The sequence below is a fragment of the Lampetra planeri genome, chromosome 50 (genome assembly GCF_965212315.1).
Source record: "Lampetra planeri chromosome 50, kcLamPlan1.2.h2, whole genome shotgun sequence".
NCBI classification, from domain to species: Eukaryota; Metazoa; Chordata; class Hyperoartia; order Petromyzontiformes; family Petromyzontidae; genus Lampetra; species Lampetra planeri.
The window spans coordinates 7,855,534-7,881,942 of record NC_136156.1 but is presented as its reverse complement, the minus strand read 5'-3'; the positions used below and the strand labels follow the sequence as shown (position 1 = coordinate 7,881,942).

Sequence of the window (26,409 nt, the reverse complement as noted above, 5' to 3'; positions counted from 1 at the left end):
TGCATCCACGACTTGACCTCAGCAAGACAACGGAAACTACAACTTTGGTGTCAATCATAGTCTTAAGATAAATCTGAGTCGTGAGCATAAAAGTGTAGATTTAAGCCATGAAGACGAAAAACTGTGGCCCAGCGGTAGCAAATACAGGCCGAACAGATAGGGCCCAAACTAGAGCCCCGAGCCACCCCTAAGGACACTCAGCCGTGATCAGATGAGCAGTCGCCCGTTGAGACAGTCTGCTCTTTGTTGTACATATATATAATCACATGTAATCTCAATTTATTACATGTGATTATATGCTTGATATGAAATTGACAGGTGTTTTGAGATGCACTGCTTATTTAATTATTGGTGGAAATCACGTGACAGAACGTGAGTGGAAAAAATTATGTTAAAAAATGCCAGCTCTCCCCGACGGGGAATTGAACCCCGGTCTCCCGCGTGACAGGCGGGGATACTAACCACTATACTATCGAGGAATGGCTGCGAGCTTCGACAAATTGTAAGGCACTTCTGCATACATCTGGAACGCTCTCCCTGAAGATATTATTGAACCCTAATCTTGCTAATGTCACCTGGGGCTCTGAATAAATATTGAAACTTCAAGAAAAAACATTCCTATTCTTGGTTCTTTCGGTACAGTCACGTAGAAGGGAAATCATAAAAAAAAGAAAAATAAAACATAATAAAATAAAATCCTCACGACGTTTTGGCCACAACACAAGCAGCCGTCCTCAGGTGAAGAACAAAGCTGTCAGAAAGACAGCGTCCCAATGAACACTGCTGAGCTTGGCAGCGTATTTTTAAGCTGGGTGGGATGAGGAGAGAACCTTGACAAAGGAGTTTACATATCAACAGAGGAATTGAGCAAATTGACGCTAAAGAACTGCAACTACCCAACTACCATACAATAAACCGATGTGAAAAAACTAAGTTTAAACTACATCAATATAATCAATGTACTCAAACTACTCAATATACTCTCAAATAAGCTGAGCTATTAACATTAAGTAACAACAGAGGACCCAAACTAGATCCTCGAGCCACCCCTAAGGACACTAAGCCGTGACCAGGTGAGCAGTCGCCCGTTGAGACAGACTACTCTTTGTTGTATGGCATGAGCCAACAAATAGCAGCAGTCCCTGACATGTCCACCGAAGGCTCAAGACGATTTAACAACGTAAACGTATCAACAGTATCAAAAGCAGCACTCAGATCCGGAAGTATCAAGATAGCCAATGCACCAGAATCGGCAATAAGTAAATCATTTATAACCTTAACAAATGAACAATAGTACACCCAGGAAATAATAACATGTAAAAAAGTGAAATTACACGTGATTATATGCTGGGTATAATACTGACAGGTGTTTTGAGACCCACAGCAAATGTTACGCTTGTTGAAACTCAGTGGAAACATACTATTTGGTTCTTTCGGTAAAGTCACGTAGGTATAAAATAAAATAAATTGTGTTGCGCCCGAAACGTCGTGATTTAATGCATTTCATTTTATACCTACGTGACTTTACCGAAAGAACCAAATAGAATTGATCCCTGCAGTCACGAAAACTTCAAATTATTATTCAGTGGAAACAATAATGAAAAAAAGTCAAGCTCTCCCCGACGGGGAATTGAACCCCGGTCTCCCGCGTGACAGGCGGGGATACTAACCACTATACTATCGAGGAGTGGCTGCGAGGGTTGGCAAATTGTAAGGCACTTCTGCAGACATCTGGAACGCTCTCCCTTAAGATATTATTGAACCCTCATAATGCTAATGTCACCTGGGGCTCTGAATAAATGTTGAAATTTCAAGATAAAATATTCCGTTACATCACCGGCACCCCTCGGGTTACGAAACCAATTCGTTCCTTAGACCCCTTCGTAAGTTGGACCACAGTAATGCACTATATTTAAATGCCCGTATGGTCATTGTTATAAAATGTTTTCGTTCAACAAAAAAGGAAAGCATTGTCAAAAAGTGTACATTTGCATGTAACACTGTATAGTAAATAAAACAAAGTAACAAATAAATGTTTTATTTCACTTACCTTCGATCCTGATGCTAGTTCGTCGTCGGAAGAGGGGCAATGAGTCACCACAATTGCACAAAAGCAAAGATCCCCCGAATAGCCTTAACGGACTGTTGGGGCAAGTGCTGTTAGTTACCAGCGCATATCAAGGCCGGCACGGCACACGAGGGGGTGAGTGGCCAGCGCCACGCCCGGCCGCCTTTGTCTCCCCACTGGCATTGTTTACACACCACACCAGGTACTAGTTTGAGGCCGAGTCGACCTAGTGGAGGACCAGGCCCCATTCAAGCAAGGCATTGTAGTAATCCAACCTAGATGATATAAAGGCATGCACCAGCCTCTCGGCACCAGTAAGGGACAGCACTAGATTTGGGTAATATTACGTACGTGAGCTTCAAATGTCAAACTGGGGTTGAGGCTAACACCCACGTTTCTGACCTCACACTCCCGTACATGGCCACACTAAAACCAGAAAGATGAACGCAATTGATGTGGAGAGCTCAAAAACATAATCTCTCTCTTATCACAATTTAATTTAAGAAAGTTTAGGTGCATCCACGACTTGACCTCAGCAAGACAACGGAAACTACAACTTTGGTGTCAATCATAGTCTTAAGATAAATCTGAGTCGTGAGCATAAAAGTGTAGATTTAAGCCATGAAGACGAAAAACTGTGGCCCAGCGGTAGCAAATACAGGCCGAACAGATAGGGCCCAAACTAGAGCCCCGAGCCACCCCTAAGGACACTCAGCCGTGATCAGATGAGCAGTCGCCCGTTGAGACAGTCTGCGCTTTGTTGTACACATATATAATCACATGTAATCTCAATTTATTACATGTGATTATATGCTTGATATGAAATTGACAGGTGTTTTGAGATGCACTGCTTATTTAATTATTGGTGGAAATCACGTGACAGAACGTGAGTGGAAAAAATGATGTTAAAAAATGCCAGCTCTCCCCGACGGGGAATTGAACCCCGGTCTCCCACGTGACAGGCGGGGATACTAACCACTATACTATCGAGGAATGGCTGCGAGCTTCGACAAATTGAAAGGCACTTCTGCAGCCATCTGGAACGCTCTCCCTGAAGATATTATTGAACCCTAATCTTGCTAATGTCACCTGGTGCTCTGAATAAATATTGAAACTTCAAGAAAAAACATTCCTATTCTTGGTTCTTTCGGTACAGTCACGTAGAAGGGAAATAATAAAAAAAAGAAAAAGAAAACATAATAAAATAAAATCCTCACGACGTTTTGGCCACAACACAAGCAGCCGTCCTCAGGTGAAGAACAAAGCTGTCAGAAAGACAGCGTCCCAATGAACACTGCTGAGCTTGGCAGCGTATTTTTAAGCTGGGTGGGATGAGGAGAGAACCTTGACAAAGGAGTTTACATATCAACAGAGGAATTGAGCATATTGACGCTAAAGAACTGCAACTACCCAACTACCATACAATAAACCGATGTGAAAAAACTAAGTATAAACTACATCAATATAATCAATGTACTCAAACTACTCAATATACTCTCAAATAAGCTGAGCTATTAACATTAAGTAACAACAGAGGACCCAAACTAGATCCTCGTGCCACCCCTAAGGACACTAAGCCGTGACCAGGTGAGCAGTCGCCCGTTGAGACAGACTACTCTTTGTTGTATGGCATGAGCCAACAAATAGCAGCAGTCCCTGACATGTCCACCGAAGGCTCAAGACGATTTAACAACGTAAACGTATCAACAGTATCAAAAGCAGCACTCAGATCGAGAAGTATCAAGATAGCCAATGCACCAGAATCGGCAATAAGTAAATATTTTATAACCTTAACAAATGAACAATAGTACACCCAGGAAATAATAACATGTAAAAAAGTGAAATTACACGTGATTATATGCTGGGTATAATACTGACAGGTGTTTTGAGACCCACAGCAAATGTTACGCTTGTTGAAACTCAGTGGAAACATACTATTTGGTTCTTTCGGTAAAGTCACGTAGGTATTAAATAAAATGCATTAAATCACGACGTTTCGGGCGCAACACAATTTATTTTATTTAATACCTACGTGACTTTACCGAAAGAACCAAATAGAATTGATCCCTGCAGTCACGAAAACTTCAAATTATTATTCAGTGGAAACAATAATGAAAAAAAGTCAAGCTCTCCCCGACGGGGAATTGAACCCCGGTCTCCCGCGTGACAGGCGGGGATACTAACCACTATACTATCGAGGAATGGCTGCGAGCTTCGACAAATTGTAAGGCACTTCTGCATACATCTGGAACGCTCTCCCTGAAGATATTATTGAACCCTAATCTTGCTAATGTCACCTGGGGCTCTGAATAAATATTGAAACTTCAAGAAAAAACATTCCTATTCTTGGTTCTTTCGGTACAGTCACGTAGAAGGGAAATCATAAAAAAAAGAAAAATAAAACATAATAAAATAAAATCCTCACGACGTTTTGGCCACAACACAAGCAGCCGTCCTCAGGTGAAGAACAAAGCTGTCAGAAAGACAGCGTCCCAATGAACACTGCTGAGCTTGGCAGCGTATTTTTAAGCTGGGTGGGATGAGGAGAGAACCTTGACAAAGGAGTTTACATATCAACAGAGGAATTGAGCATATTGACGCTAAAAAACTGCAACTACCCAACTACCATACAATAAACCGATGTGAAAAAACTAAGTATAAACTACATCAATATAATCAATGTACTCAAACTACTCAATATACTCTCAAATAAGCTGAGCTATTAACATTAAGTAACAACAGAGGACCCAAACTAGATCCTCGAGCCACCCCTAAGGACACTAAGCCGTGACCAGGTGAGCAGTCGCCCGTTGAGACAGACTACTCTTTGTTGTATGGCATGAGCCAACAAATAGCAGCAGTCCCTGACATGTCCACCGAAGGCTCAAGACGATTTAACAACGTAAACGTATCAACAGTATCAAAAGCAGCACTCAGATCCAGAAGTATCAAGATAGCCAATGCACCAGAATCGGCAAGAAGTAAATCATTTATAACCTTAACAAATGAGCAATAGTACACCCAGGAAATAATAACATGTAAAAAAGTGAAATTACACGTGATTATATGCTGGGTATAATACTGACAGGTGTTTTGAGACCCACAGCAAATGTTACGCTTGTTGAAACTCAGTGGAAACATACTATTTGGTTCTTTCGGTAAAGTCACGTAGGTATAAAATAAAATAAATTGTGTTGCGCCCGAAACGTCGTGATTTAATGCATTTCATTTTATACCTACGTGACTTTACCGAAAGAACCAAATAGAATTGATCCCTGCAGTCACGAAAACTTCAAATTATTATTCAGTGGAAACAATAATGAAAAAAAGTCAAGCTCTCCCCGACGGGGAATTGAACCCCGGTCTCCCGCGTGACAGGCGGGGATACTAACCACTATACTATCGAGGAGTGGCTGCGAGGGTTGGTAAATTGTAAGGCACTTCTGCAGACATCTGGAACGCTCTCCCTTAAGATATTATTGAACCCTCATAATGCTAATGTCACCTGGGGCTCTGAATAAATGTTGAAATTTCAAGATAAAACATTCCGTTACATCACCGGCACCCCTCGGGTTACGAAACCAATTCGTTCCTTAGACCCCTTCGTAAGTTGGACCACAGTAATGCACTATATTTAAATGCCCGTACGGTCATTGTTATAAAATGTTTTCGTTCAACAAAAAAGGAAAGCATTGTCAAAAAAGTGTTCATTTGCATGTAACACTGTATAGTAAATAAAACAAAGTAACAAATACATTTTTTATTTCACTTACCTTCGATCCTGATGCTAGTTCGTCGTCGGAAGAGGGGCAATGAGTCACCACAATTGCACAAAAGCAAAGATCCCCCGAATAGCCTTAACGGACTGTTGGGGCAAGTGCTGTTAGTTACCAGCTCATATCAAGGCCGGCACGGCACACGAGGGGGTGAGTGGCCAGCGCCACGCCCGGCCGCCCTTGTCTCCCCACTGGCATTGTTTACACACCACACCAGGTACTAGTTTGAGGCCGAGTCGACCTAGTGGAGGACCAGGCCCCATTCAAGCAAGGCATTGTAGTAATCCAACCTAGATGATATAAAGGCATGCACCAGCCTCTCGGCACCAGTAAGGGACAGCACTAGATTTGGGTAATATTACGTACGTGAGCTTCAAATGTCAAACTGGGGTTGAGGCTAACACCCACGTTTCTGACCTCACACTCCCGTACATGGCCACACTAAAACCAGAAAGATGAACGCAATTGATGTGGAGAGCTCAAAAACATAATCTCTCTCTTATCACAATTTAATTTAAGAAAGTTTAGGTGCATCCACGACTTGACCTCAGCAAGACAACGGAAACTACAACTTTGGTGTCAATCATAGTCTTAAGATAAATCTGAGTCGTGAGCATAAAAGTGTAGGTTTAAGCCATGAAGACGAAAAACTGTGGCCCAGCGGTAGCAAATACAGGCCGAACAGATAGGGCCCAAACTAGAGCCCCGGGCCACCCCTAAGGACACTCAGCCGTGATCAGGTGAGCAGTCGCCCGTTGAGACAGTCTGCTCTTTGTTGTACATATATATAATCACATGTAATCTCAATTTATTACATGTGATTATATGCTTGATATGAAATTGACAGGTGTTTTGAGATGCACTGCTTATTCAATTATTGGTGGAAATCACGTGACAGAACGTGAGTGGAAAAAATGATGTAAAAAAATGCCAGCTCTCCCCGACGGGGAATTGAACCCCGGTCTCCCGCGTGACAGGCGGGGATACTAACCACTATACTATCGAGGAATGGCTGCGAGCTTCGACAAATTGTAAGGCACTTCTGCATACATCTGGAACGCTCTCCCTGAAGATATTATTGAACCCTAATCTTGCTAATGTCACCTGGGGCTCTGAATAAATATTGAAACTTCAAGAAAAAACATTCCTATTCTTGGTTCTTTCGGTACAGTCACGTAGAAGGGAAATAATAAAAAAAGAAAAATAAAACATAATAAAATAAAATCCTCACGACGTTTTGGCCACAACACAAGCAGCCGTCCTCAGGTGAAGAACAAAGCTGTCAGAAAGACAGCGTCCCAATGAACACTGCTGAGCTTGGCAGCGTATTTTTAAGCTGGGTGGGATGAGGAGAGAACCTTGACAAAGGAGTTTACATATCAACAGAGGAATTGAGCATATTGACGCTAAAGAACTGCAACTACCCAACTACCATACAATAAACCGATGTGAAAAAACTAAGTATAAACTACATCAATATAATCAATGTACTCAAACTACTCAATATACTCTCAAATAAGCTGAGCTATTAACATTAAGTAACAACAGAGGACCCAAACTAGATCCTCGAGCCACCCCTAAGGACACTAAGCCGTGACCAGGTGAGCAGTCGCCCGTTGAGACAGACTACTCTTTGTTGTATGGCATGAGCCAACAAATAGCAGCAGTCCCTGACATGTCCACCGAAGGCTCAAGACGATTTAACAACGTAAACGTATCAACAGTATCAAAAGCAGCACTCAGATCCAGAAGTATCAAGATAGCCAATGCACCAGAATCGGCAATAAGTAAATCATTTATAACCTTAACAAATGAACAATAGTACACCCAGGAAATAATAACATGTAAAAAAGTGAAATTACACGTGATTATATGCTGGGTATAATACTGACAGGTGTTTTGAGACCCACAGCAAATGTTACGCTTGTTGAAACTCAGTGGAAACATACTATTTGGTTCTTTCGGTAAAGTCACGTAGGTATAAAATAAAATAAATTGTGTTGCGCCCGAAACGTCGTGATTTAATGCATTTCATTTTATACCTACGTGACTTTACCGAAAGAACCAAATAGAATTGATCCCTGCAGTCACGAAAACTTCAAATTATTATTCAGTGGAAACAATAATGAAAAAAAGTCAAGCTCTCCCCGACGGGGAATTGAACCCCGGTCTCCCGCGTGACAGGCGGGGATACTAACCACTATACTATCGAGGAGTGGCTGCGAGGGTTGGCAAATTGTAAGGCACTTCTGCAGACATCTGGAACGCTCTCCCTTAAGATATTATTGAACCCACATAATGCTAATGTCACCTGGTGCTCTGAATAAATGTTGAAATTTCAAGATAAAACATTCCGTTACATCACCGGCACCCCTCGGGTTACGAAACCAATTCGTTCCTTAGACCCCTTCGTAAGTTGGACCACAGTAATGCACTATATTTAAATGCCCGTACGGTCATTGTTATAAAATGTTTTCGTTCAACAAAAAAGGAAAGCATTGTCAAAAAGTGTACATTTGCATGTAACACTGTATAGTAAATGAAACAAAGTAACAAATAAATGTTTTATTTCACTTACCTTCGATCCTGATGCTAGTTCGTCGTCGGAAGAGGGGCAATGAGTCACCACAATTGCACAAAAGCAAAGATCCCCCGAATAGCCTTAACGGACTGTTGGGGCAAGTGCTGTTAGTTACCAGCTCATATCAAGGCCGGCACGGCACACGAGGGGGTGAGTGGCCAGCGCCACGCCCGGCCGCCTTTGTCTCCCCACTGGCATTGTTTACACACCACACCAGGTTCTAGTTTGAGGCCGAGTCGACCTAGTGGAGGACCAGGCCCCATTCAAGCAAGGCATTGTAGTAATCCAACCTAGATGATATAAAGGCATGCACCAGCCTCTCGGCACCAGTAAGGGACAGCACTAGATTTGGGTAATATTACGTACGTGAGCTTCAAATGTCAAACTGGGGTTGAGGCTAACACCCACGTTTCTGACCTCACACTCCCGTACATGGCCACACTAAAACCAGAAAGATGAACGCAATTGATGTGGAGAGCTCAAAAACATAATCTCTCTCTTATCACAATTTAATTTAAGAAAGTTTAGGTGCATCCACGACTTGACCTCAGCAAGACAACGGAAACTACAACTTTGGTGTCAATCATAGTCTTAAGATAAATCTGAGTCGTGAGCATAAAAGTGTAGATTTAAGCCATGAAGACGAAAAACTGTCGCCCAGCGGTAGCAAATACAGGCCGAATAGATAGGGCCCAAACTAGAGCCCCGAGCCACCCCTAAGGACACTCAGCCGTGATCAGATGAACAGTCGCCCGTTGAGACAGTCTGCTCTTTGTTGTACATATATATAATCACATGTAATCTCAATTTATTACATGTGATTATATGCTTGATATGAAATTGACAGGTGTTTTGAGATGCACTGCTTATTCAATTATTGGTGGAAATCACGTGACAGAATGTGAGTGGAAAAAATGATGTTAAAAAATGCCAGCTCTCCCCGACGGGGAATTGAACCCCGGTCTCCCGCGTGACAGGCGGGGATACTAACCACTATACTATCGAGGAATGGCTGCGAGCTTCGACAAATTGCAAGGCACTTCTGCATACATCTGGAACGCTCTCCCTGAAGATATTATTGAACCCTAATCTTGCTAATGTCACCTGGGGCTCTGAATAAATATTGAAACTTCAAGAAAAAACATTCCTATTCTTGGTTCTTTCGGTACAGTCACGTAGAAGGGAAATAATAAAAAAAAGAAAAATAAAACATAATAAAATAAAATCCTCACGACGTTTTGGCCACAACACAAGCAGCCGTCCTCAGGTGAAGAACAAAGCTGTCAGAAAGACAGCGTCCCAATGAACACTGCTGAGCTTGGCAGCGTATTTTTAAGCTGGGTGGGATGAGGAGAGAACCTTGACAAAGGAGTTTACATATCAACAGAGGAATTGAGCATATTGACGCTAAAGAACTGCAACTACCCAACTACCATACAATAAACCGATGTGAAAAAACTAAGTATAAACTACATCAATATAATCAATGTACTCAAACTACTCAATATACTCTCAAATAAGCTGAGCTATTAACATTAAGTAACAACAGAGGACCCAAACTAGATCCTCGAGCCACCCCTAAGGACACTAAGCCGTGACCAGGTGAGCAGTCGCCCGTTGAGACAGACTACTCTTTGTTGTATGGCATGAGCCAACAAATAGCAGCAGTCCCTGACATGTCCACCGAAGGCTCAAGACGATTTAACAACGTAAACGTATCAACAGTATCAAAAGCAGCACTCAGATCCAGAAGTATCAAGATAGCCAATGCACCAGAATCGGCAATAAGTAAATCATTTATAACCTTAACAAATGAACAATAGTACACCCAGGAAATAATAACATGTAAAAAAGTGAAATTACACGTGATTATATGCTGGGTATAATACTGACAGGTGTTTTGAGACCCACAGCAAATGTTACGCTTGTTGAAACTCAGTGGAAACATACTATTTGGTTCTTTCGGTAAAGTCACGTAGGTATAAAATAAAATAAATTGTGTTGCGCCCGAAACGTCGTGATTTAATGCATTTCATTTTATACCTACGTGACTTTACCGAAAGAACCAAATAGAATTGATCCCTGCAGTCACGAAAACTTCAAATTATTATTCAGTGGAAACAATAATGAAAAAAAGTCAAGCTCTCCCCGACGGGGAATTGAACCCCGGTCTCCCGCGTGACAGGCGGGGATACTAACCACTATACTATCGAGGAGTGGCTGCGAGGGTTGGCAAATTGTAAGGCACTTCTGCAGACATCTGGAACGCTCTCCCTTAAGATATTATTGAACCCTCATAATGCTAATGTCACCTGGGGCTCTGAATAAATGTTGAAATTTCAAGATAAAACATTCCGTTACATCACCGGCACCCCTCGGGTTACGAAACCAATTCGTTCCTTAGACCCCTTCGTAAGTTGGACCACAGTAATGCACTATATTTAAATGCCCGTACGGTCATTGTTATAAAATGTTTTCGTTCAACAAAAAAGGAAAGCATTGTCAAAAAGTGTACATTTGCATGTAACACTGTATAGTAAATAAAACAAAGTAACAAATAAATGTTTTATTTCACTTACCTTCGATCCTGATGCTAGTTCGTCGTCGGAAGAGGGGCAATGAGTCACCACAATTGCACAAAAGCAAAGATCCCCCGAATAGCCTTAACGGACTGTTGGGGCAAGTGCTGTTAGTTACCAGCGCATATCAAGGCCGGCACGGCACACGAGGGGGTGAGTGGCCAGCGCCACGCCCGGCCGCCTTTGTCTCCCCACTGGCATTGTTTACACACCACACCAGGTACTAGTTTGAGGCCGAGTCGACCTAGTGGAGGACCAGGCCCCATTCAAGCAAGGCATTGTAGTAACCCAACCTAGATGATATAAAGGCATGCACCAGCCTCTCGGCACCAGTAAGGGACAGCACTAGATTTGGGTAATATTACGTACGTGAGCTTCAAATGTCAAACTGGGGTTGAGGCTAACACCCACGTTTCTGACCTCACACTCCCGTACATGGCCACACTAAAACCAGAAAGATGAACGCAATTGATGTGGAGAGCTCAAAAACATAATCTCTCTCTTATCACAATTTAATTTAAGAAAGTTTAGGTGCATCCACGACTTGACATCAGCAAGACAACGGAAACTACAACTTTGGTGTCAATCATAGTCTTAAGATAAATCTGAGTCGTGAGCATAAAAGTGTAGATTTAAGCCATGAAGACGAAAAACTGTGGCCCAGCGGTAGCAAATACAGGCCGAACAGATAGGGCCCAAACTAGAGCCCCGAGCCACCCCTAAGGACACTCAGCCGTGATCAGGTGAGCAGTCGCCCGTTGAGACAGTCTGCTCTTTGTTGTACATATATATAATCACATGTAATCTCAATTTATTACATGTGATTATATGCTTGATATGAAATTGACAGGTGTTTTGAGATCCACTGCTTATTTAATTATTGGTGGAAATCACGTGACAGAACGTGAGTGGAAAAAATTATGTTAAAAAATGCCAGCTCTCCCCGACGGGGAATTGAACCCCGGTCTCCCGCGTGACAGGCGGGGATACTAACCACTATACTATCGAGGAATGGCTGCGAGCTTCGACAAATTGTAAGGCACTTCTGCAGCCATCTGGAACGCTCTCCCTGAAGATATTATTGAACCCTAATCTTGCTAATGTCACCTGGTGCTCTGAATAAATATTGAAACTTCAAGAAAAAACATTCCATTTCTTGGTTCTTTCGGTACAGTCACGTAGAAGGGAAATAATAAAAAAAAAGAAAAAAACACATAATAAAATAAAATCCTCACGACGTTTTGGCCACAACACAAGCAGCCGTCCTCAGGTGAAGAACAAAGCTGTCAGAAAGACAGCGTCCCAATGAACACTGCTGAGCTTGGCAGCGCATTTTTAAGCTGGGTGGGATGAGGAGAGAACCTTGACAAAGGAGTTTACATATCAACAGAGGAATTGAGCATATTGACGCTAAAGAACTGCAACTACCCAACTACCATACAATAAACCGATGTGAAAAAACTAAGTATAAACTACATCAATATATCTTCTTGGTTCTTTCGGTAAAGTCACGTAGAAGGGAAGTAATAAAATAATAAAAATAAAACATAATAAAACAATTCTCACGACGTTTCGTGTCACCTGGTGCTCTGAATAAATATTGAAACTTCAAGAAAAAACATTCCATCCTACGGCCTTTCACTGGAAAAACCACCTCTGCAGTACTAAACTCTACTGACCTGGTATCAACAATCAAGGGGATTGCCCTGTCCCCAGACGACCTGCTTGTCAGTTTTGATGTGGTTTCCTTGTTCACCAAGGTGCCTGTGCCTGACACCATCGCAATCATTGAAGACTTGGTTCATCAAGGACTGAATGCTGGGGTACCCCCCCTGGTGAGACACTGCTTAACCAATACATACTTCACCTGGAATGGAACCTTCTACAAGCAAATTGAGGGCACCCCAATGGGCTCCCCCTTATCTCCGGTTGTAGCCAACATCTTCATGGAGAAATTTGAGACGGACGCCATCCAGACTGCGACTCTACGCCCGACCTTATGGAAGAGGTACGTAGACGACACTTTTGTCATCTGGCCACATGGCCGGCCTGCTCTAGACCAATTTCTCGACCATATCAATTCCATACACCCAGCCATCAGATTCACCATGGAAGTCGAAAATGATGGCAAGCTACCCTTTTTGGATGTCCTAATCAAAAGGAGACCTGATGGTTCAATGAGCCACTCTGTCTACAGGAAAGCCACCCACACGGATGCTTATCTAAAACCGGATTCCCACCACCATCCATCCCAGAAGAATTCTCTCATCAAGACTCTATATCATAGAGCCCAATGCATCTCCGACCATGAACACATTTCCAGTGAACTCAAACACGTACGCCAAGCTCTTAAGGCTAATGGTTACTCCGACTACACAATCCGCAAAGCCATCACTCCAACCACCAAGAAAGATCCTGTTGAGGAGCCTTTCAAGACCATCACCTTACCCTACATTGCTGGGGTCACAAAAAAGATCTCCAAAATCCTGATTAAACACAAGATCCAGGTCCGATTCAACACAGTACATAAAATCCGTGATCTGGTACCGTCTGTAAAAGATGTGGTTCCAGACATACAGTACCCTGGTGTCTACAAACTAAGTTGCCTCTGTGGTAGCAGTTACATTGGGGAAACCAAACGACATGTCTCGGACCGCATCCGTGAACATAAAGCTGACCTGAAACACTGTAGGACAAACACCTCAGCCGTGGCAGATCACTGTTACAACTCAGTGGGCTCACATGACATTGACTTCTCCAAGACAGAGGTTCTCTGCAAGCCATCTGGCTATCATGAGAGATTCGTACATGAGGCGATCCACATTTACAAACACAGAGACAATTTTAACCGAGAAGATGGATTCTGGCTTAGCAATCACTGGAAGGACGTAATAAACCATTTTGATACACATTAGGGTGGGTAGAATAATACATAGTGTTATATTAAAAATGTATAAGGTATAGGGTGGTTTATAGCAATACAGTATGTAATTTAATGTTGGTTTTGCCTATGGAAGTATATAGTACGGTATAGACGCGTGTGATGTAAGAGAATAAAGTTTAGATGGAAGCATATTATATAATTTTTTTACAACGTAGAATTTTTCATGTATTACTTACTGTTAGTAACTCAGCTTATTGTAGAGTATAGTAAGTTTACTGATGATGCTATGTAGTTTATACTTTAGTTTGTCATGCAGTTTATACTGTAGTTTTTTACGTGGTTGTTTAGTAACTACAGCTACATACTATTAACATTCCTTTCCTTTGTTAATGCTCCCCCCCTTCCCCCCCCCCCTTTGATGCTGCTAATCCTGCATAATGCACGGGCATAGTATTGATTTGGAACCCCCCCCGCCCACCTCCTACGCATTTTCCATATGCTGAATTCCTCTTGATATGCAAATTATTTTGTTTAGGCGCTCTTCTTCCCACCTCCCCCCCCTCTAACCCAGCTTAAATATACGCTCCAAGCTTGGGGTGTTTCATTCTTCGCCTGAGGATGGCTGCTTGCGTTGTGGCCGAAACGTCGTGAGAATTGTTTTATTATGTTTTATTTTTATTATTTTATTACTTCCCTTCTACGTGACTTTACCGAAAGAACCAAGAAGATGAATCCCTGCAGTCACGAAAGCTTTAAATCGAAATTTACATCAATATAATCAATGTACTCAAACTACTCAATATACTCTCAAATAAGCTGAGCTATTAACATTAAGTAACAACAGAGGACCCAAACTAGATCCTCGAGCCACCCCTAAGGACACTAAGCCGTGACCAGGTGAGCAGTCGCCCGTTGAGACAGACTACTCTTTGTTGTATGGCATGAGCCAACAAATAGCAGCAGTCCCTGACATGTCCACCGAAGGCTCAAGACGATTTAACAACGTAAACGTATCAACAGTATCAAAAGCAGCACTCAGATCCAGAAGTATCAAGATAGCCAATGCACCAGAATCGGCAATAAGTAAATATTTCATAACCTTAACAAATGAACAATAGTACACCCAGGAAATAATAACATGTAAAAAAGTGAAATTACACGTGATTATATGCTGGGTATAATACTGACAGGTGTTTTGAGACCCACAGCAAATGTTACGCTTGTTGAAACTCAGTGGAAACATACTATTTGGTTCTTTCGGTAAAGTCACGTAGGTATAAAATAAAATGCATTAAATCACGACGTTTCGGGCGCAACACAATTTATTTTATTTAATACCTACGTGACTTTACCGAAAGAACCAAATAGAATTGATCCCTGCAGTCACGAAAACTTCAAATTATTATTCAGTGGAAACAATAATGAAAAAAAGTCAAGCTCTCCCCGACGGGGAATTGAACCCCGGTCTCCCGCGTGACAGGCGGGGATACTAACCACTATACTATCGAGGAGTGGCTGCGAGGGTTGGCAAATTGTAAGGCACTTCTGCAGACATCTGGAACGCTCTCCCTTAAGATAGTATTGAACCCTCATAATGCTAATGTCACCTGGGGCTCTGAATAAATGTTGAAATTTCAAGATAAAACATTCCGTTACATCACCGGCACCCCTCGGGTTACGAAACCAATTCGTTCCTTAGACCCCTTCGTAAGTTGGACCACAGTAATGCACTATATTTAAATGCCCGTACGGTCATTGTTATAAAATGTTTTCGTTCAACAAAAAAGGAAAGCATTGTCAAAAAAGTGTACATTTGCATGTAACACTATATAGTAAATAAAACAAAGTAACAAATAAATGTTTTATTTCACTTACCTTCGATCCTGATGCTAGTTCGTCGTCGGAAGAGGGGCAATGAGTCACCACAATTGCACAAAAGCAAAGATCCCCCGAATAGCCTTAACGGGCTGTTGGGGCAAGTGCTGTTAGTTACCAGCTCATATCAAGGCCGGCACGGCACACGAGGGGGTGAGTGGCCAGCGCCACGCCCGGCCGCCTTTGTCTCCCCACTGGCATTGTTTACACACCACACCAGGTACTAGTTTGAGGCCGAGTCGACCTAGTGGAGGACCAGGCCCCATTCAAGCAAGGCATTGTAGTAACCCAACCTAGATGATATAAAGGCATGCACCAGCCTCTCGGCACCAGTAAGGGACAGCACTAGATTTGGGTAATATTACGTACGTGAGCTTCAAATGTCAAACTGGGGTTGAGGCTAACACCCACGTTTCTGACCTCACACTCCCGTACATGGCCACACTAAAACCAGAAAGATGAACGCAATTGATGTGGAGAGCTCAAAAACATAATCTCTCTCTTATCACAATTTAATTTAAGAAAGTTTAGGTGCATCCACGACTTGACCTTAGCAAGACAACGGAAACTACAACTTTGGTGTCAATCATAGTCTTAAGATAAATCTGAGTCGTGAGCATAAAAGTGTAGATTTAAGCCATGAAGACGAAAAACTGTCGCCCAGCGGTAGCAAATACAGGCCGAATAGATAGGGCCCAAACTAGAGCCCCGAGCCACCCCTAAGGACACTCAGCCGTGATCAGATGAACAGTCGCCCGTTGAGACAGTCTGCTCTTTGTTGTACATATATATAATCACATGTAATCTCAATTTATTACATGTGATTATATGCTTGATATGAAATTGACAGGTGTTTTGAGATGCACTGCTTATTCAATTATTGGTGGAAATCACGTGACAGAACGTGAGTGGAAAAAATGATGTTAAAAAATGCCAGCTCTCCCCGACGGGGAATTGAACCCCGGTCTCCCGCGTGACAGGCGGGGATACTAACCACTATACTATCGAGGAATGGCTGCGAGCTTCGACCAATTGCAAGGCACTTCTGCATACATCTGGAACGCTCTCCCTGAAGATATTATTGAACCCTCATAATGCTAATGTCACCTGGTGCTCTGAATAAATATTGAAACTTCAAGAAAAAACATTCCTATTCTTGGTTCTTTCGGTACAGTCACGTAGAAGGGAAATAATAAAAAAGAAAAGAAAAAAAAAACATAATAAAATAAAATCCTCACGACGTTTTGGCCACAACACAAGCAGCCGTCCTCAGGTGAAGAACAAAGCTGTCAGAAAGACAGCGTCCCAATGAACACTGCTGAGCTTGGCAGCGTATTTTTAAGCTGGGTGGGATGAGGAGAGAACCTTGACAAAGGAGTTTACATATCAACAGAGGAATTGAGCATATTGACGCTAAAGAACTGCAACTACCCAACTACCATACAATAAACCGATGTGAAAAAACTAAGTATAAACTACATCAATATAATCAATGTACTCAAACTACTCAATATACTCTCAAATAAGCTGAGCTATTAACATTAAGTAACAACAGAGGACCCAAACTAGATCCTCGAGCCACCCCTAAGGACACTAAGCCGTGACCAGGTGAGCAGTCGCCCGTTGAGACAGACTACTCTTTGTTGTATGGCATGAGCCAACAAATAGCAGCAGTCCCTGACATGTCCACCGAAGGCTCAAGACGATTTAACAACGTAAACGTATCAACAGTATCAAAAGCAGCACTCAGATCCAGAAGTATCAAGATAGCCAATGCACCAGAATCGGCAATAAGTAAATCATTTATAACCTTAACAAATGAACAATAGTACACCCAGGAAATAATAACATGTAAAAAAGTGAAATTACACGTGATTATATGCTGGGTATAATACTGACAGGTGTTTTGAGACCCACAGCAAATGTTACGCTTGTTGAAACTCAGTGGAAACATACTATTTGGTTCTTTCGGTAAAGTCACGTAGGTATAAAATAAAATAAATTGTGTTGCGCCCGAAACGTCGTGATTTAATGCATTTCATTTTATACCTACGTGACTTTACCGAAAGAACCAAATAGAATTGATCCCTGCAGTCACGAAAACTTCAAATTATTATTCAGTGGAAACAATAATGAAAAAAAGTCAAGCTCTCCCCGACGGGGAATTGAACCCCGGTCTCTCGCGTGACAGGCGGGGATACTAACCACTATACTATCGAGGAGTGGCTGCGAGGGTTGGCAAATTGTAAGGCACTTCTGCAGACATCTGGAACGCTCTCCCTTAAGATATTATTGAACCCTCATAATGCTAATGTCACCTGGGGCTCTGAATAAATGTTGAAATTTCAAGATAAAACATTCCGTTACATCACCGGCACCCCTCGGGTTACGAAACCAATTCGTTCCTTAGACCCCTTCGTAAGTTGGACCACAGTAATGCACTATATTTAAATGCCCGTATGGTCATTGTTATAAAATGTTTTCGTTCAACAAAAAAGGAAAGCATTGTCAAAAAGTGTACATTTGCATGTAACACTGTATAGTAAATAAAACAAAGTAACAAATAAATGTTTTATTTCACTTACCTTCGATCCTGATGCTAGTTCGTCGTCGGAAGAGGGGCAATGAGTCACCACAATTGCACAAAAGCAAAGATCCCCCGAATAGCCTTAACGGACTGTTGGGGCAAGTGCTGTTAGTTACCAGCTCATATCAAGGCCGGCACGGCACACGAGGGGGTGAGTGGCCAGCGCCACGCCCGGCCGCCTTTGTCTCCCCACTGGCATTGTTTACACACCACACCAGGTACTAGTTTGAGGCCGAGTCGACCTAGTGGAGGACCAGGCCCCATTCAAGCAAGGCATTGTAGTAACCCAACCTAGATGATATAAAGGCATGCACCAGCCTCTCGGCACCAGTAAGGGACAGCACTAGATTTGGGTAATATTACGTACGTGAGCTTCAAATGTCAAACTGGGGTTGAGGCTAACACCCACGTTTCTGACCTCACACTCCCGTACATGGCCACACTAAAACCAGAAAGATGAACGCAATTGATGTGGAGAGCTCAAAAACATAATCTCTCTCTTATCACAATTTCATTTAAGAAAGTTTAGGTGCATCCACGACTTGACATCAGCAAGACAACGGAAACTACAACTTTGGTGTCAATCATAGTCTTAAGATAAATCTGAGTCGTGAGCATAAAAGTGTAGATTTAAGCCATGAAGACGAAAAACTGTGGCCCAGCGGTAGCAAATACAGGCCGAACAGATAGGGCCCAAACTAGAGCCCCGAGCCACCCCTAAGGACACTCAGCCGTGATCAGGTGAGCAGTCGCCCGTTGAGACAGTCTGCTCTTTGTTGTACATATATATAATCACATGTAATCTCAATTTATTACATGTGATTATATGCTTGATATGAAATTGACAGGTGTTTTGAGATCCACTGCTTATTTAATTATTGGTGGAAATCACGTGACAGAACGTGAGTGGAAAAAATTATGTTAAAAAATGCCAGCTCTCCCCGACGGGGAATTGAACCCCGGTCTCCCGCGTGACAGGCGGGGATACTAACCACTATACTATCGAGGAGTGGCTGCGAGGGTTGGCAAATTGTAAGGCACTTCTGCAGACATCTGGAACCCTCTCCCTTAAGATATTATTGAACCCTCATAATGCTAATGTCACCTGGTGCTCTGAATAAATATTGAAACTTCAAGAAAAAACATTCCTATTCTTGGTTCTTTCGGTACAGTCACGTAGAAGGGAAATAATAAAAAAAAGAAAAAAAAAACATAATAAAATAAAATCCTCACGACGTTTTGGCCACAACACAAGCAGCCGTCCTCAGGTGAAGAACAAAGCTGTCAGAAAGACAGCGTCCCAATGAACACTGCTGAGCTTGGCAGCGTATTTTTAAGCTGGGTGGGATGAGGAGAGAACCTTGACAAAGGAGTTTACATATCAACAGAGGAATTGAGCATATTGACGCTAAAGAACTGCAACTACCCAACTACCATACAATAAACCGATGTGAAAAAACTAAGTATAAACTACATCAATATAATCAATGTACTCAAACTACTCAATATACTCTCAAATAAGCTGAGCTATTAACATTAAGTAACAACAGAGGACCCAAACTAGATCCTCGAGCCACCCCTAAGGACACTAAGCCGTGACCAGGTGAGCAGTCGCCCGTTGAGACAGACTACTCTTTGTTGTATGGCATGAGCCAACAAATAGCAGCAGTCCCTGACATGTCCACCGAAGGCTCAAGACGATTTAACAACGTAAACGTATCAACAGTATCAAAAGCAGCACTCAGATCCAGAAGTATCAAGATAGCCAATGCACCAGAATCGGCAATAAGTAAATCATTTATAACCTTAACAAATGAACAATAGTACACCCAGGAAATAATAACATGTAAAAAAGTGAAATTACACGTGATTATATGCTGGGTATAATACTGACAGGTGTTTTGAGACCCACAGCAAATGTTACGCTTGTTGAAACTCAGTGGAAACATACTATTTGGTTCTTTCGGTAAAGTCACGTAGGTATAAAATAAAATAAATTGTGTTGCGCCCGAAACGTCGTGATTTAATGCATTTCATTTTATACCTACGTGACTTTACCGAAAGAACCAAATAGAATTGATCCCTGCAGTCACGAAAACTTCAAATTATTATTCAGTGGAAACAATAATGAAAAAAAGTCAAGCTCTCCCCGACGGGGAATTGAACCCCGGTCTCCCGCGTGACAGGCGGGGATACTAACCACTATACTATCGAGGAGTGGCTGCGAGGGTTGGCAAATTGTAAGGCACTTCTGCAGACATCTGGAACGCTCTCCCTTAAGATATTATTGAACCCACATAATGCTAAAGTCACCTGGGGCTCTGAATAAATGTTGAAATTTCAAGATAAAACATTCCGTTACATCACCGGCACCCCTCGGGTAACGAAACCAATTCGTTCCTTAGACCCCTTCGTAAGTTGGACCACAGTAATGCACTATATTTAAATGCCCGTACGGTCATTGTTATAAAATGTTTTCGTTCAACAAAAAAGGAAAGCATTGTCAAAAAGTGTACATTTGCATGTAACACTGTATAGTAAATGAAACAAAGTAACAAATAAATGTTTTATTTCACTTACCTTGGATCCTGATGCTAGTTCGTCGTCGGAAGAGGGGCAATGAGTCACCACAATTGCACAAAAGCAAAGATCCCCCGAATAGCCTTAACGGACTGTTGGGGCAAGTGCTGTTAGTTACCAGCTCATATCAAGGCCGGCACGGCACACGAGGGGGTGAGTGGCCAGCGCCACGCCCGGCCGCCTTTGTCTCCCCACTGGCATTGTTTACACACCACACCAGGTTCTAGTTTGAGGCCGAGTCGACCTAGTGGAGGACCAGGCCCCATTCAAGCAAGGCATTGTAGTAATCCAACCTAGATGATATAAAGGCATGCACCAGCCTCTCGGCACCAGTAAGGGACAGCACTAGATTTGGGTAATATTACGTACGTGAGCTTCAAATGTCAAACTGGGGTTGAGGCTAACACCCACGTTTCTGACCTCACACTCCCGTACATGGCCACACTAAAACCAGAAAGATGAACGCAATTGATGTGGAGAGCTCAAAAACATAATCTCTCTCTTATCACAATTTAATTTAAGAAAGTTTAGGTGCATCCACGACTTGACCTCAGCAAGACAACGGAAACTACAACTTTGGTGTCAATCATAGTCTTAAGATAAATCTGAGTCGTGAGCATAAAAGTGTAGATTTAAGCCATGAAGACGAAAAACTGTGGCCCAGCGGTAGCAAATACAGGCCGAATAGATAGGGCCCAAACTAGAGCCCCGAGCCACCCCTAAGGACACTCAGCCGTGAACAGATGAGCAGTCGCCCGTTGAGACAGTCTGCTCTTTGTTGTATGGCATGAGCCAACAAATAGCAGCAGTCCCTGACATGTCCACCGAAGGCTCAAGACGATTTAACAACGTAAACGTATCAACAGTATCAAAAGCAGCACTCAGATCCAGAAGTATCAAGATAGCCAATGCACCAGAATCGGCAATAAGTAAATCATTTATAACCTTAACAAATGAACAATAGTACACCCAGGAAATAATAACATGTTAAAAGGTGAAATTACACGTGATTATATGCTGGGTATAATACTGACAGGTGTTTTGAGACCCACAGCAAATGTTACGCTTGTTGAAACTTAGTGGAAACATACTATTTGGTTCTTTCGGTAAAGTCACGTAGGTATAAAATAAAATGCATTAAATCACGACGTTTCGGGCGCAACACAATTTATTTTATTTTATACCTATGTGACTTTTCCGAAAGAACCAAATAGAATTGATCCCTGCAGTCACGAAAACTTCAAATTATTATTCAGTGGAAACAATAATGAAAAAAAAAGTCAAGCTCTCCCCGACGGGGAATTGAACCCCGGTCTCCCGCGTGACAGGCGGGGATACTAACCACTATACTATCGAGGAGTGGCTGAGAGCTGTGGCGAATTGTAAGGCACTTCTGCAGACATCTGGAACGCTCTCAATTCCTATACTGTGGAGGCCACTGGAGATTGGCAATTTGAAGTAATCTCGATTGAAATCTCAATTCTTTACAACTGCTTTTTGTGTTTAGTTTATTGTCCTTTCTCCACGCACTTCCGATCTGAACAATGCAGATATCATTAGATTCGTTTTCAGAGGTGATGCCAGCTGGTCCTCGATAGTATAGTGGTTAGTATCCCCGCCTGTCACGCGGGAGACCGGGGTTCAATTCCCCGTCGGGGAGAGCTGGACTTTATTTTACTTAAAGTCTATCACAACCACCAATGTTTGCGAGATAAGCTCTCTAAATAAATATTTTCCTTGGATTTTTAAAACTGTTTAATCGTCGATGTTGCGTCAGTGCTTTCTCATTGGCACAAATTACTCATTCGTCAATCCATTGTCCGGTCCTCCAGAGCGTGCTGTTTTCATGCTGCCCCTCCCCCTCTACTGGCTAGCATGGGAAGTGCATACTAACACATCATAGGTTGGGGTGAAAATATATATTTAATCTAAGTCCAAAACTTGACCTCCCTGCAAGCACGCGGACTTTTTACACCCCCCCCCCACCTGCGTAAGTACGCTTGACGCACCCCCCCCCCCCCGCCGAATCCTATAGAACGGCCGATATTTAATCCACGAAGAGATATGTGGATGCTACTTTCGTCATTTGTCCACATGGCCTCCGAGCATTGAACCAATTCCTAGACCACATCAATTCCAGACACCCATCCATCAAATTTACCATGGAAGTGGATAAAGATGGCAAGCTACCATTATTGGATGTTCTGTTTGAGAGGCCCGATGGCTCTTTGTGACATGCTGTTTACAGGAAGGCCACCCACATAGATTCCTACATGAAGCCTGATTCCCACCACCATCCAGCACAAAATAATTCCCTCATCAAAACACTATACCATAGGGCCCACTGCATCTCTGACGAACACCACCTGACCAGTGAATTGGAACATGTACACCTGGCCCTTAAGATGAATGGATATTCAGACCGTACTATCCGCAAAGCTGTTTCTACCACCATGGAGAAAAAAACCCCTTGAGATTCATCTTCTTGGTTCTTTCGGTAAAGTCACGTAGAATGGAAACAATAAAAATAATAAAATAAAACATAATAAAATAATTCTCACGACGTTTCGGCCACAACGCAAGCAGCCGTCATCAGGTGAAGACCAGGTCTGTCGGGGAGACAGCGACAGACCTGGTCTTCACCTGATGACGGCTGCTTGCGTTGTGGCCGAAACGTCGTGAGAATTATTTTATTATGTTTTATTTTATTATTTTTATTGTTTCCATTCTACGTGACTTTACCGAAATAACTAAGAAGATGAATCCCTGCAGTCACGCAAGCTTTAAATCGAAATTTAACCCCTTGAGACTCCGATCAAAACCATCACGTTGCCATACATAGCAGACGTTACCAAAATATTTCCAAAATTTTAAACAAACACAAGATCCAGGTCCGTTTCAGTACAGTACACAAAATCCGTGATCTGATCCCATCCGTAAAGGATGTCATTCCTGACTTATAGTACCCCGGTGTCTGCAAACTGAGTTGCATTTGTGGTGACTGTTATATCTGGGAAACGAAACAACATATATCTGATGGCATTCGCGAGCACAAGTCAGATTTAAAACACGGTAGGACGAATTATTTGGCCGTAGCTGACCACTGTTATAACACTGCGAGTTCTCATGACATTGTGTTCTCCGATACCAAGGTACTCTGCAAGCCTCCTGGATACTACCAAAATTTGTCCATGAAGCCATCCAGATAAACAAAATAGACATAACTTCAACCGAGAGGATGGTTTCAAATTGAGCAATCATTGTACGGATGTAATTAACCAAGTTAAACTTTAGCTGCTTTTGAGTTTTACAGTCATATCCATATTTCCATTCTTTTACTCCCAGCTTTATATACTACCATCACTCAGAAACGTGACGTACAGTGTTTTAATAGTGCCCCAATACTCCCCCCTCCCCCATAGCATTATGCCCAGGAGCATTATGCCTCGTGGGTTCGATCTCGACCCTGACGATGCCTGCTGTATATTTGGAGTCTGCGGTGTCTCTAATCATCATCGTCATCACGGTGGCTAGGAGATGTTAACTACTTCGCCTGGTCTACAGGAGGTCGTGGGTTTGATCTCGACCCTGACGATGCCTGCTGTATATTTGGAGTTTGCGGTGTCTCTCATCATCATCCTCACGGTGGCTAGGGTATGTTAACTACTTCGCCTGGTCTACAGGAGGTCGTGGGTTTGATCTCGACCCTGACGATGCCTGCTGTATATTTGGAGTTTGCGGTGTCTCTCATCATCATGCTCACGGTGGCTAGGGTATGTTAACTACCTCGCCTGGTCTACAGGAGGTCGTGGGTTCGATCTCGACCCTGACGATGCCTGCTGCTGTATATTTGGAGTTTGCGGTGTTTCTCTCCCCGTGGTCGCGTGAATGTTTCACCGGGTCCTCCGGATATTCCCCCCACATTTAGAATCAACATCACACATTTAGAATCAACATCACACATTTAGAATCAACATCACGCGTTTAGAGTATTTTCTTGGTCTACATTTCCACTTGATGATAAACCACTTGAGCTGTCATCTGAAAGAGAGCACTAATAATGAGAGATTGTGTATTAGGGAACACACGCCTTACCTGGTACAATAAAACTTAGTTTAGTTTAATAGCTTTTTAATAGTTTACATGTCAATCCACTGCTGGATGAGGGCCTCAAACACGCAGTGGGATCGTAGGGAGTGGGGGGGGGTATTTATCCACACCTCGTGAACCGTGCGAGTTTGTGAAGGCGGGGAGCATAGACGTGGGCAGCAGAGTACAGTACAACGTGGGCCCCTGTTGTGGACTCGGCAAGGGACACATTATCGCTAACTTCATGTTATTTGTGCGCATATACCACCACTGCCAATATCGCCTAAACATTAAAACATTCGTCGTAAATTCGCGGTGTCTATGTTTAAAAGGCTACATCTGCGGTGTTGTTGTAGCTGGTCCTCGATAGTATAGTGGTTAGTATCCCCGCCTGTCACGCGGGAGACCGGGGTTCAATTCCCCGTCGGGGAGAGCTGACTTTTTTTTTTTCGCGTGCTTATTTTTATTTATATGCCTCCGAACTTAACGTCAGGCAGCCATGCAGTACGACAATTGTATAACATTTCACAGATATGGCTTTTGAAAAACGTGTTACTGTTGTTAGTTCTGGTTGGGTATGAGCCATTTAAAACAACAAGAGAACGCCGCGTAAGCCTCTGACCCTGTGTGCGTTCGCTCTCTGCTGGAGACGGGGTGAAGTGCATCTGTGTCAATAGCCGTGGCCCCAGGGCTTCAGTTTCAAGCCCCGTAATCATTCCGTGATTAAAATCGATTCTTTTCGCGGACAATAACATGCGGGGATTTTTTTTTTACAGCACATGTAAAATACTGCTGGATGAAGACCTCATTCTCCCTACGCGGTGTGGGTCCTGGGGGTTATTTTACAGGACTGAAGGTGTGGAAACAAATTACGAAACAACTTCGTCCTTTTAACACGTAGCAGGAGGGTTTAGCGACCAATATTATCCATAACAGCGGGGTTTGGAGTTAGATCGCGTGAATATGAATATGTCGTTAAAACCCGCTACCACCCGACACAGTCAATTAGTAAAGTTTGCCGCCTAAACAAAACGTGCCACATTCGTTACTACTGCAGCACACCGGTGTGTTGGAGAGTAACCCCACAATAATCACAATTAGTAACCTCGTCTGGCGGAAGACCGCTTATTTCACGTCCAATTTGCTGCGTTTCACTAACTCGTCTGATTGAACTGATGGCCAGCAGATACGATATGTTAAAAATTCAGACGATAAAACTAACAAGAAGCCAGAATCCATAATACAGGTTTTTTTGGGTGAGATCGCATAAATATATAAATTTGTTACAAATCTGGCTGCCGCCTGATGAAGCTACTGTAGTTGTAATTACTGGTGAAACGTCGTACTCAGGTTGTTAATGTTGTGGCTTGGCTCACCAACACACCGGTTA

At 42.7% G+C, this 26,409-nt stretch overlaps 16 non-coding genes across 16 annotated transcripts; 2 read left to right on the top strand and 14 right to left on the bottom strand.

The window, feature by feature from the left end:
- Positions 1-407: 407 nt before the first annotated feature.
- Positions 408-479, bottom strand: TRNAD-GUC (transfer RNA aspartic acid (anticodon GUC)). Its single transcript has one exon. It is a non-coding gene; the product is annotated as a tRNA-Asp (tRNA).
- Positions 480-1,615: 1,136 nt separating this feature from the next.
- TRNAD-GUC (transfer RNA aspartic acid (anticodon GUC)) lies at positions 1,616-1,687 on the bottom strand. Its single transcript has one exon. It is a non-coding gene; the product is annotated as a tRNA-Asp (tRNA).
- A 2,510-nt stretch (positions 1,688-4,197) lies between these two features.
- On the bottom strand, positions 4,198-4,269 carry TRNAD-GUC (transfer RNA aspartic acid (anticodon GUC)). Its single transcript has one exon. It is a non-coding gene; the product is annotated as a tRNA-Asp (tRNA).
- A 1,136-nt stretch (positions 4,270-5,405) lies between these two features.
- On the bottom strand, positions 5,406-5,477 carry TRNAD-GUC (transfer RNA aspartic acid (anticodon GUC)). The gene has a single exon. It is a non-coding gene; the product is annotated as a tRNA-Asp (tRNA).
- Positions 5,478-6,780: 1,303 nt separating this feature from the next.
- TRNAD-GUC (transfer RNA aspartic acid (anticodon GUC)) lies at positions 6,781-6,852 on the bottom strand. Its single transcript has one exon. It is a non-coding gene; the product is annotated as a tRNA-Asp (tRNA).
- Positions 6,853-7,987: 1,135 nt separating this feature from the next.
- On the bottom strand, positions 7,988-8,059 carry TRNAD-GUC (transfer RNA aspartic acid (anticodon GUC)). Its single transcript has one exon. It is a non-coding gene; the product is annotated as a tRNA-Asp (tRNA).
- A 1,302-nt stretch (positions 8,060-9,361) lies between these two features.
- TRNAD-GUC (transfer RNA aspartic acid (anticodon GUC)) lies at positions 9,362-9,433 on the bottom strand. The gene has a single exon. It is a non-coding gene; the product is annotated as a tRNA-Asp (tRNA).
- A 1,136-nt stretch (positions 9,434-10,569) lies between these two features.
- Positions 10,570-10,641, bottom strand: TRNAD-GUC (transfer RNA aspartic acid (anticodon GUC)). Its single transcript has one exon. It is a non-coding gene; the product is annotated as a tRNA-Asp (tRNA).
- A 1,302-nt stretch (positions 10,642-11,943) lies between these two features.
- Positions 11,944-12,015, bottom strand: TRNAD-GUC (transfer RNA aspartic acid (anticodon GUC)). The gene has a single exon. It is a non-coding gene; the product is annotated as a tRNA-Asp (tRNA).
- Positions 12,016-15,327: 3,312 nt separating this feature from the next.
- TRNAD-GUC (transfer RNA aspartic acid (anticodon GUC)) lies at positions 15,328-15,399 on the bottom strand. Its single transcript has one exon. It is a non-coding gene; the product is annotated as a tRNA-Asp (tRNA).
- Positions 15,400-16,702: 1,303 nt separating this feature from the next.
- On the bottom strand, positions 16,703-16,774 carry TRNAD-GUC (transfer RNA aspartic acid (anticodon GUC)). The gene has a single exon. It is a non-coding gene; the product is annotated as a tRNA-Asp (tRNA).
- A 2,513-nt stretch (positions 16,775-19,287) lies between these two features.
- On the bottom strand, positions 19,288-19,359 carry TRNAD-GUC (transfer RNA aspartic acid (anticodon GUC)). The gene has a single exon. It is a non-coding gene; the product is annotated as a tRNA-Asp (tRNA).
- A 1,136-nt stretch (positions 19,360-20,495) lies between these two features.
- TRNAD-GUC (transfer RNA aspartic acid (anticodon GUC)) lies at positions 20,496-20,567 on the bottom strand. The gene has a single exon. It is a non-coding gene; the product is annotated as a tRNA-Asp (tRNA).
- A 1,650-nt stretch (positions 20,568-22,217) lies between these two features.
- TRNAD-GUC (transfer RNA aspartic acid (anticodon GUC)) lies at positions 22,218-22,289 on the bottom strand. Its single transcript has one exon. It is a non-coding gene; the product is annotated as a tRNA-Asp (tRNA).
- A 229-nt stretch (positions 22,290-22,518) lies between these two features.
- TRNAD-GUC (transfer RNA aspartic acid (anticodon GUC)) lies at positions 22,519-22,590 on the top strand. The gene has a single exon. It is a non-coding gene; the product is annotated as a tRNA-Asp (tRNA).
- Positions 22,591-25,379: 2,789 nt separating this feature from the next.
- Positions 25,380-25,451, top strand: TRNAD-GUC (transfer RNA aspartic acid (anticodon GUC)). Its single transcript has one exon. It is a non-coding gene; the product is annotated as a tRNA-Asp (tRNA).
- The last annotated feature ends 958 nt before the right edge of the window (positions 25,452-26,409 follow it).